Source organism: Elephas maximus, chromosome 23, assembly GCF_024166365.1.
Source record: "Elephas maximus indicus isolate mEleMax1 chromosome 23, mEleMax1 primary haplotype, whole genome shotgun sequence".
Lineage (NCBI taxonomy): Eukaryota > Metazoa > Chordata > Mammalia > Proboscidea > Elephantidae > Elephas > Elephas maximus.
The window spans coordinates 18,628,679-18,642,590 of NC_064841.1; positions in this window are offsets into that span (position 1 = coordinate 18,628,679).

Below are 13,912 nucleotides of genomic sequence, written 5' to 3' on the forward strand. Positions count from 1 at the left end.
AGCTCGGGCCGCTGCCGGCGCCGCCACCTTCCCGAGGCCACCAGCCGGCGGGAGAAGGAAGTGGAGCCCCCTCCCGCGACCCTCTGCCGAGGCGGCGGCGCAGTCGCCATTCGCCCGCCGGCTCCCTGGCGCACTCCTTCACTCGCGCACTCATTCATGCGCGCGGGTCCTCCCCCATTCATTCAAGTGCGCCTGGAGAGCTAGGGTGGGTGGCCTTGAGGGGGAGGAGACACCCACAGCCACTCGGCAGCTTTGGTGCCTTTACCCAATACGTGTAGGAAATAGCAACTGGGGAAAGAGGATGGTTTGATATCCCCTTCCTCGGACACACACTTCCACCGTTTATTTTTAAAATGAGGCTCCAACTAATCTTTTAAAGTTTAATTTCATACTGCACCTGCTTCACCGGGCCTTGCCAGTCCACCCGAGGCGCCCCGAGGTCTGTCTGTCTGTGTGGCTGGCTATCAGCGCTGGTGGTGGGCCGCTTCGTTGCCTGTCCCAGCTGAGAGATGAGGCAGAGGGCGTGGCCAGAGCGGAGGCAGTGAGGGTGCTCCTGACAGCTGTCCTTCCTTGTGAAAATTCAAAGTTCCTGATCTGAGTGCTCTTCAGCTGTGCTTTAGTTCCTTTCCAGAGTCGCCTACTGAACCATGTAGTCCCTGGGTGGCGCGAATGGCTCAGTACTGGACTAACTGAAAGGTTGGCAGTTTGAAGCCCCCCCAAGACACCTTGGAAGAAAGACCTGGCGATATACTTCTGAAAGATCAGCCACTGAAAAACCTATGAGGCACAATTCTACTCTGACACACAAGGGGTCGCCACCAGTTGGAAGCAACTCAGTTTTTTGTTTTCTGTTTTTTGGTATAATAGTTCATTGGGTGCAATTTAGGAGCCCTGGTGGCACAGTAGTTAACCGCTTCGCTGCTAATCAAAAGGTCTTGGTTTGAACCCATCAGCCACTCCTTGGGAGAAAGATGTGGCAGTCTGCTTCTGTAAAGATTACAGCCTTGGAAACCCTAGGGGTCAGTTCCACTCTGTCCCTTAGGGTCACTATGAGTCAGAAGCCACTCGATGGCAATGAGTTTGGTTTGGTTTTTATACACGATTTAGGTCCCTGGGTGCCTGCAGAAGGCTTGCAATCATCTACCAAGCTAAGGGTTGGTGGTTGGGACCCTCCCAGTGGTGCTAAAGAAGAAAGGCCTGGCAGCCTGCTTCCATGTGGATTACAGACAAGAAAATCCTGCGGAGCAGTTCTACTCTGCAACGCATGAGGTTGCCATGAATTGGAAGCCACTCAACGGTAGCACATTTTTTGTTTTTCATATGTACGATTTATTTTTCCACGCTCCTTTCAAAGGGCATCGTATTGATTTCAGTCTGGGGCTATTGTGAACAGTGCTGCTATGAGCATACTTGAACAGGTTGCCTGGTGCATCTGTGCTAATGCTTTCTTCGGACTACTCTTAGGATGGGAATTGCTGGGTCTTGGTGTGCATTGTCTAGCATGGGTCAGTCCATCGAAATGAAGCTAAAGGCGATTTCAATCCAGGCACAAAACAGGAGTGATCAATCATATGCATCCAAAGTGATTTGCCTCTGACAGGGATCACAATAGAGGGTCCCGGAATGTAGAACAAAATTCTAAGTCACACAAAAAAAGAACCAGACTTACTGGCATGATCAAGACTGCAGAAACCCCGAGAATATGGCCCCTGGACACTCTTTTAGCTCAGTAACAAAGTCACTCCTGAGCTTCACCCTTCAGCCAGAGATTAAACAGGCCCATAAAACAAAATGAGACTAAAGGGGCACACCAGCCCAGGGGCAAGGACTATAAGGCAGGTGAGGACACGAAGCTGGTAACAGGGAACCCAAGGCTGAGAAGGGAGAGTGTTGACACGCGGTGGAGTTGGTCACCAGTGTCATAAAACACTATGTGTACTAACTGTTTAATGAGAAGCTAGTTTGTTCTGTAAACCTTCATCTAAAGTACAATAATTTAAAAAATTGTTTTTTTTAAGTAGGCAAAAAAAAAAAAAATGGTAATTTGCATCATTCACCAGAGGCAAACATGATTGACCCAGGGAGCCCCAATTCCATCTCCTTGGAATGATTTGCATACGGATAAATGATTTGTATACTGACAGGGCTGGAGATCCTGGGCCATTCCATTCCCCAATCCATCACCGTTTCCTTCTTGGAGAACTAGTACTGGTAAGACCCAGAAGTCTCAACACCTCAGAAAGTCTCCCATATATACCTGAGTTAGTCTCTAGTTAGAAAGAAGACAGGTTTAGGCTTACTGACAGAGACTCTCAAATCCATCCAGTGAACATTGAAATTGGTGCGGGATACGTTAGTGGTAGAGACTATTAAGAGCGCTCATATACATACATATACACTGACACCTGGAAAGTTCTGTATTATAAAAAAATCTTGATACACTGGAATCAGGTGGGGAAGGTGTGGTAAATCACAGCAGATCCACACATGCCCCAGGATTTTTAACTTTTTAATTGGTTTCTACAATCCTCAGTTTTTTCTTAACATAAAATGGTGTGTCTCCCACATAAAGTCGTGAGGATTAAAGAAGGTGCCGTATGTAAGGGCTTGGCAAATGTTCATTCTTCAAGCTGTGTCTTTGTACAAGTTACACAACGCAGGATCTGTAAAGCTCAGTTTCCAATCTGTAGCATGGAGCTAATAACACTATCTTCCTCTAGAGGCCATTTGTCACTTTTGGATGTCAAGTTGCTGAACTACCTGCCTAAATTTGGGGTATTCCCCACCCCGTGAATCTGAGTAGGAAGTAGAGTCACTTTTCACTAACGGGCCAAAAGCCCAGCGTTCATTCGTGACTCCCAAAATCTTTTGAGAACTCTTTACACATTTGTTTTCGGTAAAATCAAACAGACAAAATCCCTATGTTCCCCAGCCTCCCTTGGCACCGGATGCAGACATAATCTGGATTCTGCCAGACACGCCAGTCTGATTCAGAAGTGAGCTGCTTGAGGAAGCTCTCTAGGCCTACAGCATCCATCCTGACTGGGGTGCAGGAAGTAGGGGCAGCTTGTTTCTGGGCTCAGTGGCCACAGAGGTTATATTAATATCAAACGGAGTATATTTTTAGATCCAGTGAATAGGAAGAGACACAAAGAGGGTTATTTCATAATGGGACGTAACAACCTGTCATGGATTGAATTATGTTCCCCCAAAAATGTGTGTTATCAATTTGGCTAGGCCATGATTCCCTATATTGTGTGATTGTCTTCCATTATGTGATCGTAATTTTATGTTAAAGAGGATTAGGGTGGAATTTTAACACCCTTACTAAGGTCACATCCCTGATTCAATGTAAAGGGAGTTTCCCTGGGGTGTGGCCTCCACTACCTTTCATCTTACAAGAGATAAAAGGAAAGGGAAGCAAGCAGAGAGTTGGGGACCTCCTACCACCAAGAAAGCAGTGCTGGGAGCAGGGCACATCCTTTGGATCCGAGGTTCCTGTGCAGAGAAGCTCCTAGTTCGGGAGAAGATTATTGAGAATGCTGACAGCGAGAGAAAGCCTTCCCCTGGAGCCTACACCCTCAATTTTTTAGCCTATCTTACTGTAAGGAAATAAATTTCTCTTTGTTGAAGCCACCCGCTAGTGGTATTTCTGTTGTTGCAGCACTAGTTAACTAAGACAACCTGCAAAATCCAATAGAGACTGAACAGTGGACAGGTACTTAAAAACAATTATTAATTTTTCTTCGTAAAGAAAGAATCAGGTAGCTTAGTGCTCCTTGATTCCTGAAAGAAATACTGGATGCAAGGGTTGGAAAACATATTGATCCTCTTGACTCTCTTTTTTCTAGTGGTCTAATTCTCATAGTTGCTGATGGTGTATTAGGCTGAGGCAGCTGAAGGGCTAGGAAGACACGTAGATAAATAGGGTTTTGTCAAGGCACAGAAGTAAATCCATAGAAGTCACAGGAGAAAGGAAATCACCACTTCCGGTGTCCCCATGTGCTTGGCTCTCGTCATTCATTATCTCATCAAATGTACATCCAATAGGGACAGGTATTCTTACCCCCATTTAACAGCCCAGCATTATACAGCGATACGTAACAGAGCTGGAATTTGAATAGGGGGCTGGCTGACTGCAAAGCCTGGATTGCTGCCCCTGCACCCCACTACTAACATGGATAGCACATAGCCTCCCCCCCCCCCCGCCACCGTCGAAAGGAAGCCAGGGCAAGTCATCAGTGGGACGGCTGGCTTTATGCATGTGGGAAATCAATAACTGGGAACATATTCCACCCTCACTACTGAAAGCTACCCACTGCACACTACCTGATCTATTACCACTTGAGACTTTTTTTGTCAGTTATTACCTGTGTGGTAGTCAAGCATTTTATCATTTTCATTCAATTATCTCATTATGTCCTTGACATAGTTTCTCATTCTTTCAGAAAATAAAGTGGTTTAAGATGAAAACTGCCATTACAATGCCATCTATTAAAAGGATCTGGGATTCCTGTAGTGTTAAAAGGAATATGTAATTGCCAGTTAAAGAAAAGCATGCCATTGGTCAAAGCCATTGATCAGAAGTCTAATTTGGAAAAGTTCTCTGTGCAACATAATGGACAGCCTCGCATTCTTTCTCCTAGAGCCTGAAGAGACCTGTGTGAGGCTCAGAGAGGTTAATAACTTGTCCAAGGTTACACAGCTAGTATTCCCCTGACATTGGAGAATGCTCATTTGAAATGAATTATCCAGGGAACTGGTACTGACTAGAGATTCCAGAACGGCTTAGCTGATGTCATGGGCAACATGCTCCTAGTAGGCTTCCCAGGTTCACTCCTGCTTCTGGCAGTAGCCTCCTAACTTACTTCCCCTACCCCGTCCCCTGCAGTGTTCTCCAAGTAACATCCAGAGTGATTGTGGCCATCACTATAGATCCTCACTCAAAAGCCTCTCCCGGTCCCTCTACATTAACAGAACAATGGTTTTTGCCTGATGGCGGCAAACCTAACCAGATTAGTCTCATCCATTCCTGGGAACTTTATTTCCCCTCACTATTTTTTTTTTTATTGATAGATCCAGCAGTAGGTATGTGAACCAATTCTGGCCAATGAAACTTAAGGGAAAGTCTACTGGGGCCTCCTGGGAAAGATTTTCTCTCTTGAAAGAAGGCTATCATAGAGAAAGAAACAAACAACAGCCATTTATGCTTATCCCTTTCCTTCCAGCTTCAGACATTGCCATGTAAGAATATGATGTTTGAAGCTGCAGGCTTTGTTCAACCATGAAGGGAAGGCCAAGGGAATCATAGCAGATGCCAGCTCAGTGCCCTAATGTTGAGCCACTAAATGAACTGTAGAACCATCTACCCCATGACTATATTCATGCAGTTAACAAACATTCATTAGCACTGATTTAGGGGATAATATTGGAGCCATGCAAACCCCGGTGGCGCAGTGGTTAAGAGCTATGCCTGCTAACCCAAAGGCTGGCAGCTCGAATCCACCAGGAGCTCCTTGGAAACCCTATGGGGCAGTTCTATTCTGTCCTATAGGGTCGCTATGAGTCAGAATCGACTCGACAGCAGTGGTTATTTATTTTTTTAATTGGAGCCATTATACCCTGTCCTTGAGTATAATGAATGTGACCCACCTGGAGCTGGACTCACATGGACACATCAACTGGGCCCTGAGGTAGAAAGACAGTAACAAGGACAATCTTGGAAAACATCTTTTAGGCAAACTTTCACACAAACAAATCATAAACAGCACAGAAGACCCGCATACTTTCCACTTTTAGCTCTTTCTTTTAGCGTTTAGTGAATAGTAAGATTTATTGGACCAATGAAGACCCTCCTGACTGTCGTTACTGAAACCTCTACCAATGATTATTAAGAAAGACAATTCAAAACATAGAATCGTGGTGATTTGGCAGTTTTTAGCCAGCCTGTGAAAGGGTGAAGCTTTCAGTGATTTTATCCATTTGTAATGTTAATATATGCCGATGATTCTGGGACATTCCTCAGACTCGGACAGCCGTGGCTCTGGCAGCATGCTTGTCCGTTTTCTGACTTTTGCCTATTCTGTAATATTCCTTGGACTTGGACAGCCATGCTTTTCCATTTTCCCACTTTTGCTTATTTTGTAACATTCTTTGACTCGGATAGACATGACTCTGGCAATGAGCTTGTCTGTTTATTACCTTTGCCTCTTGGAACATACTCTGAATAAAATCTTACTTTTTGCTTCACTAAAACTTTGTGGTGATTTTACCCTAGGACAGCACTACCATGTGCCAAGTGATATTGTTGACATTAAAGACACATCAAGGAACATCAATGACCTCTAACCTTGTGGAGCTTAGATTGTAATAGCGGGGGGCAGGTGGGAGGAAGCGGAGATATAATAAACATAGCACAAATGAAAAATACATAATATGTTAGAGGGTGATAAGTGTTTTAGAAAATAAAAAAGCAGAGAAGAATGAGGGAGGTTGCAAGTTCTGGGGTCTTTACGGAGAAGGTGAGAAAGCATCAAAAGAAGATGGAAGGAATACACAAAGTCATTATACCAAAAAAGAATTGGTTGATGTTCAACTATTTCAAGAGGTGTCAAATGATCAGGAACCAATGGTACTGAAGGAAGAAGTCCAAGCTGCACTGAAGGGAATGATGGAAAACAAGGCTCCAGGAATTGACAGAATACCAATTGAGATGTTTTAACAAACGGAGGCAGTGCTGGAAGTGCTCATTCATCTATGCCAAGAAGTTTGGAAAAGAGCTACCTGACCAACTGACTATAAAAAAAAAAAAAAATTTTTTTTTTTTTTATAAGAGATCTGTATTTATGCCTATTCCCAAGAAAGATGATCCAACTGAATGTGGAGATTATCCAACAATTTCATTAATATTACCAGCAAGTAAAATTTTGCTGAAGATCATTCAAAAGCGGCTACAGCAGTACATCGACAGGGAACTGCCAGAAATTCAAGCCAGATTTAGAAGAGGACGTGGAACCAGGGATATCATTGCTGATGTCAGATGGATCCTGGCTGAAAGCAGAGAATACCAGAATGAGGTTTACCTGTGTTTTATTGACTATGCAAAGGTATTGGACTGTGTGGATCATAACAAATTATGGATAATATTGCAAAGAATGGGATTTCCAGAACACTTAATTGTGCTCCTGGGGAACCTGTACACAGATTAAGAGACAGTCGTTCAAACAGAACAAGGGGATACCGTGTGGTTTAAAGTTAGGAAAGATATGCATCAGCATTGTATCCTTTCACTATACCTATTCAATCTGTATGCTGAGCAAATAAGCCAAGAAGCTGGACTCTATGAAGCAGAACATAGGCTATTTAATTTACGATGGTACAATAGCGAAGCACTTGGCTGCTAACTGAAAGTTTGGTGGTTCGAACCCATTCAGGGGCTTCACAGGACAAAGATCTGACAATCTGCTCCCATAAAGATTAAAAAAAAAAAAAAACCTATTACCGTCAAGTCAATTTTGACTCATAGTGGCCCATAGGACAGAGTAGAATTGACCCATAGGGTTTCCAAGGAGCAGCTGGTGGATTCGAACTGCTGACCTTTTGGTTAGCAGCTGTAGCTCTTTACCACTGCACCACCAGGGCTCCCCCTTACCCCATAAAGATTACAGCCTAGAAAGCTCTATGAGGCAGTTCTACTCTGTCATATGGGGTCTCTATGAGTCGACTTGACGGTATCTCGGTATCTAACAATTCTCAACAGTCATTACACATACTTGTGAATTCTGTCCAAATGAGCAAAATATCTGATCTACAAATTGTTTTCAAATAAAATGAACTTTTCATAAATAACAAAATTACAAGTAATGCACTGTAGAAATATTTAATAAAATATTTATTGATCTCATTTGCAGTTTTCCTTTTTGTTAGGAAGCTAATACATAGTTTCTAGTGCACAAACATTTTGCTAGGGCTCTGATGATAAGCTATGCCTATAAAACATTTTAATGGCTCAAAGGACCGTGGGCAAACATCTCAGGAGGGCAAGAAGGCAATATACATACTTTTTCACTCAGAAATTCTACTGAAATGAATTATGCTACATATCTCTCATACGTATACAAAGATAAGTCTCTACAAGAGTATTCATTCATTACATTTTTCATAACAACAGAAAAAAGAAGGAACTTAAATGCCCATCAATCACTGATTGAATAAATAAATCATGGCATATTCCTACCTTGGAATACTATGCAGCCCTTGAAAAAGTGATGTACACCTGGCTCCTGGCTGTGTTGGTAGGAAAAAATTTCTACATGTACTGTTACATGAAACAAACGAAAGGTCAAAACACTATGTACAGAACCTCAGGCCTGCTCCCCTACACTTTTTTTTTAAGAAAAAGCTATATATTTTTATATATGTGCGTATGTTCATGAAATAGTTCTGGAAAGATACATGAGAAACCTTAATAGTGGCTCCCTCCATGGAGTTGGACAGGGACAACAATGAAGGAAGTACTGAGTTTTCTTTGAATAAAATCCAAGAGTTATTTTCATAATAATTTAAGGAAGGGGTAAGAGGAGAAGTAGAGTGAGGAGAAAAAACAAATCTCTAAATTAGCCTACAAAGTTTTCCTGATAAGGACCCTACCTGTCTCCAGAGCTTTACCTGGTGCTACTTGCCCTCAATGCTCTCTGTGCTCTAGCTTCTCCGGCCTGCTCTCAATTCTTCGGATTTAGAGTTCTCCATCCCACTTTCCAGTCCTTACACATACCAATGCTGTTCCTTCTGCCTGGGATTACCCCCACCAGCATACACATACTTAATTAACTTGTACTCCTCTCTCAGATGATTTTTTGCTTCTGAGGGAAACCTTCCTGACTTCTCAGACTGGGCCCAGTTCCCCACTATGCACTCTGATAGCATCCTATGCTTTCCACGCATAGCACTAATCACCGTTTAGTTCTATATCTGTGGGTTGTTGTTTTATGTCTAGTCCCCTAGCAAACTGCTGACAATCATATTCCTATCATCTAGCACCATGTCTGACATGTATTAGGTGTTTTGTAAATATTAAATGAGTAAGTGAATCTACTAAGGGGGAAGAAGAAGGAAAGTTTCCCATCATGAAAGGAGCATTGTTTGTCCAGCATGGCACCTTTCAAATTCTTCCCACTCAGCAGCCTCCTAATCACAGGAAAGATGCTCTGCATAAGACTTCCCCTCAGAAGTGATAGAACATACACACATACACACACACACAAAAGGAGCACTTTCTCGTAGAGAACAGGAAAGGGTGCTAATAGACTTCATTCAGTAACCCTAGATTTTGCGCTGTCATGGCTATTAAAAGTCAGCAAAATAAAACTCCATTTTATGTTGGACAACATTGTGTCACTCATATGTCAAATAGGCCTAAAATAGATTATAAAAGACCACTACACAGACAAATAAAACAAAATAAAAAAGAGAATTCCACATTGGTGTGGCCAAGTAGATACCAATGGAATTAACCCTCCCACAGAAAACAATGAAAACTCTGGATAAGCATGAGGGGGTTGTGGGGGAAGGCCTGAGGGCACTGACCCAAAAAACCAACCCATTGCCTTCAAGTCTATTCTGACTCATAGCAACCCTACAGGACAGAGCAGAACTGTCTCATGGTTTCCAGGGAGCACCTGGTAGATTCGAACTGCTGACCTTTTGGTTAGCTGCCTTAGCACTTAACCACTATGTCACCAGGGTTTCCGAGGACATTGAAGAATGAACAAAAGCAAGCAATTTCTGGAGGGGCACAGAGTAAATTACTAATTTTTATGGCTTTTAGCCTGAAAAGGGAGAGCAAAATCAACACTCCACAAAGTAGCTAAATCTCTCCTAGAAAACCCACAAACTTTCTGGCCTGAAAAACTAAAGGACAGAGTTCAGGACAACCGTAGCTGCTAATGTAAAGGTTGGAGGTTCAAGTCAACCCAGAAGCACCTTGGAAGAAAGGGCTGGCTATCTACTTCTGAAAAAACAGCCATTGAAAATTCTATGGAGCACAGTTCTACTTTGACACACATGGGATCACCAGGAGTTGGAATCAACTTGCTGGTAACTTGTTTTTTGTAATTATGCTTAAACAAGTAAAGAAAAATATACTCACAGTGGATGAAAACATACAAAATCTCAGCATACATACACATACCAAATGGAAGAATCTAGAAATAAAAAATACAATACCTGAAGCCATCAAAAAAAAATTACTAGTAGGCTCAACAGCATATTAGAAATGAAAAAAGACTCAGTTATCTTGAAGATATATCAAGAAAAATTATTTGGTCTGAATAAAAGAAAGAAAAAAAATTGTAAAAAATTAACAAAGACTCGGGGCCCCGTAGGACTATATCAAAAGGTCTAACATAGGTGTAATTTAAGACCCAGAGGAGGACGAGTGAGAAAATGAGGTAGAAAATATATTTGAATAATTGTCAAAAGTTGGCTCAAATTTGGTGAAAGACATACATTTACAGATTCAAGAAGCTGAGATAACCCCAAGTATGATAAGCATGAAGAAAATCATCTCTAGGCAAAGCATAGTCAAACTTCTGAAATCTAAAGCAGCTAGAAAAAAAAGAAACATTACGTACAGAGGAACAATGATTCAAATATGAATGATTGTCTCATCATAAACTATGGAAGCCAAAAGACAGTGGAACAGCATTTAAAAAAAATTATTATTTTTTGTTGGTGGTGAAAACATACAGCAATTTAACAATTTATACATATAAAATTCAGTGACATTGATTACATTTTTCAAGTTCTGCAATCATTCTCATCCTTCTTTACTGAATTGTTCCTCCCTCATTAGCATAATCTCACTGCCCCCTAAGTTACCTATCTAAACTTTTGAGTTGCTGGCCCCCTAAATTTTCTATCTAAACTTTTGAGTTGCTGTTGGCAGTTTGACCCCATATAGATAGTTCTTTTAAAAAGTGCAATGCTCAAGGCAGGCATTCTTTACTAATTAAGCTAAATTATTGTTTGTTTTAAAGAAGACTTAATGGGATTTAAGATTTAAAGATTATCTCAGGGAGCTAAATTTCGGGGATTTTTTTCAGCATCAATGGTTCTGGGAAGGCTAGTTCCATGAGAATGTGAAATTCTAGGAACAGGATTTTTAAAGTGCCAAAAAGAAAAACAGTGTCACTCCAGAATTCTATATCCAGGGGAAGTATCTTTCAAGAATGAAAGCAAAAGAAGGTTATTTTCAGATAAAAGAAGATTAAGAAATCTGTTTTCAGCAGACCTGGATGACAAAAGAGTGCAAAGGAAATTCTTCAGAGTGAAGGGAAATGATACTATATGAAAATTCAGATATTCAGGAAGGAATGAAAAGCATCGGAAATGGTAAATATGCAAATAGAGGAGTCTATTATTATGACTTCTTAATTTCTTTTAAATGTAACCACTGTGACACCAGGGCTCGTCCAAATGTATACCAAACCAAAAACGAAACCCAGTGCCGTGAAGTCGATTCTGATTCATAGTGACCCTATAGGACAGAATAGAACTGCCCCATGGGGTTTCCAAGGAGCGCCTGGTGCAATCAAACTGTCGACCCTTTGGTTAGCAGCCATAGCACTTAACCACTACACCACCAGGGTTTTTAAATGTATAGGACTGTTTAAATAAAAAATTAAAGTATTTCACAGTTTTTTAAATGTAAACTCCACATGTAAGGTATATGGGAGGAACATACTTGACATTTCTCAAGCTGAAAGAACTGAAGAAAAATTCAGTCCTTGAATTACAATACTGAAGGATTCTATGGGCAAAATACTGAATGATGCAGGAAGCATCAAAAGAAGATGGAAGAAATACACAGTCACTGTACCAAAAAGAATTGGTCGACATTCAACTATTTCAGGAGGTAGCATACAATCGAGAACTAATGGTACTAAAGGAAGAAGTCCAAGCCTTACTGAAGATATTGGTGAAAAACAAGGGTCCAGGAATTGATGGAATACCAATTGAGATATTTCAATAAATAGATGCAGCGCTGGAAGTGCTCACTTGGCTATGTCAAAAAATCTGGAAGACAGTTACCCGGACAACCCACTAGAAGAGATCTATATTTATGCCTATTCCAAAGAAAGATGATCCAACTGAATGCAGAAATTATCAAACAATATCATTAATACCACAGGCAAATAAAATTTTGCTGAAGATCATTCAAAAGCAGTTGTGGCAGTATATCGACAGGGAACTGCCAGAAATTTAAGCCGGATTCAGAAGAGGACGTGGAACCAGGGATATCATTGCTGATGACAGATGGATCCTGGCTGAAAGCAAAGAATACCGAAAGATGTCTACCTGTGTTTTATTGACTATGCAAAGGCACTTGACTGTGTGGATCATAACAAATTATGGATAACATAGTGAAGAATGGGAATTCCAAAACACCTAAGTGTGCTCATTAGGTAGCTGTACATAGATTAAGAGGCAGTCATTCAAACAGAAAAAGGGAATATTGCCTGGTTTAAAGTTAGGAAAGGTGTGCGTCAGGGTTGTATCCTTTCACCATACGTATTCAATCTGTATGCTGAGCAAATAACCCGAGAAGCTGGACTATATGAAGAAGACAGGGCATCAGGGTTAGAAGACTCATTAACAAACTGCATTATGCGATGACACAACCTTGCTTGCTGAAAGCGAAGAGGACTTGAAGCACTTACTGAAGAAGATCAAGACCACAGCTGTCAGTATGGATTACACCTCAACATAAAGAAAACAAAAATCCTCACAACTGGACCAATATATTAGCCACGTCACGATAAATGCAGAAAAGATTGAAGTTGTCAAGGATTTCATTTTACTTGGATCCACAATCAACACCCATGGAAGCAGCGGTCAAGAAATCAAAAGACACATTGCATTGGGCAAATCTGCTGCAAAAGACCTCTTTAAAGTGTTAAAAAACAAAGATGTCACCTTGAAAACTAAGGTGTGCCTGAACCAAGCCATGGTATTTTCAATGGACTCATATGCATACGAAAGCGGGATGATGAATAAGGAAGACCACAGAATTAATGCTTTTGAGTTATGCTGCTGGGGAAGAATATTGAATATACCATGGGCTGCCAAAAGAATGAACAAATCTATCTCACAAGATGTACAGCCAGAATGCTCTTAGAATCAGGGATGGCGAGACTAAGTCTCACATACTTTGGACATATTGTCAGGAGGGATCAGTCCCTGGAGAAGGACATCATGCTTGGTAAAGTAGAGTCAGAGAAAAAGAAGAAGGCCCTCAACGAGATGGATTCAAACAGTGATTGCAACAATGGGCTCAAGCATAACAACTGTGAGGATGGCACTGTTGTACATAGGGTCACTATGAGTCACTATGAGTCAGAACCAACTTGGTGGCACCTAACAACAATAACAATAATGTATATAGAAGTAAGTAATGCATGTGACAGCTATGGCATAAAGGACAGAGTTCAGTGGAAATGCACTATAAGGCTCAAAGATGTCTACATTTTATGAAGTGGTACAATTTTAATTTTAATTAGACCAAGAAAAGTTGAGGTGGTATATTGTAATCTATAGAGCAACAACAAAATGAAATGCAAAGAGGTATAGATAAAAAAAGCCAACTGATTAATTAAAATGGAATTCTAAAATGATATCAACTTAATCCAAAAGAAAAGAAGGAAAAGAACAGATAAGTTAAGGAACAAAAACAAAAATGGAGGAGACAGACAAAACAAATGAAGTATTATCCTAAATGCAACCACATAAATAATTTTATTTTACATTAAATGTTGGGACTAACTCTCCAATTAAAAGGCAGAGATTTTCAGAATGGATTAAAAAAGAAAAAAAGCAAGACCCAACTACCCAACTATATGCTGTGTATAAGAAA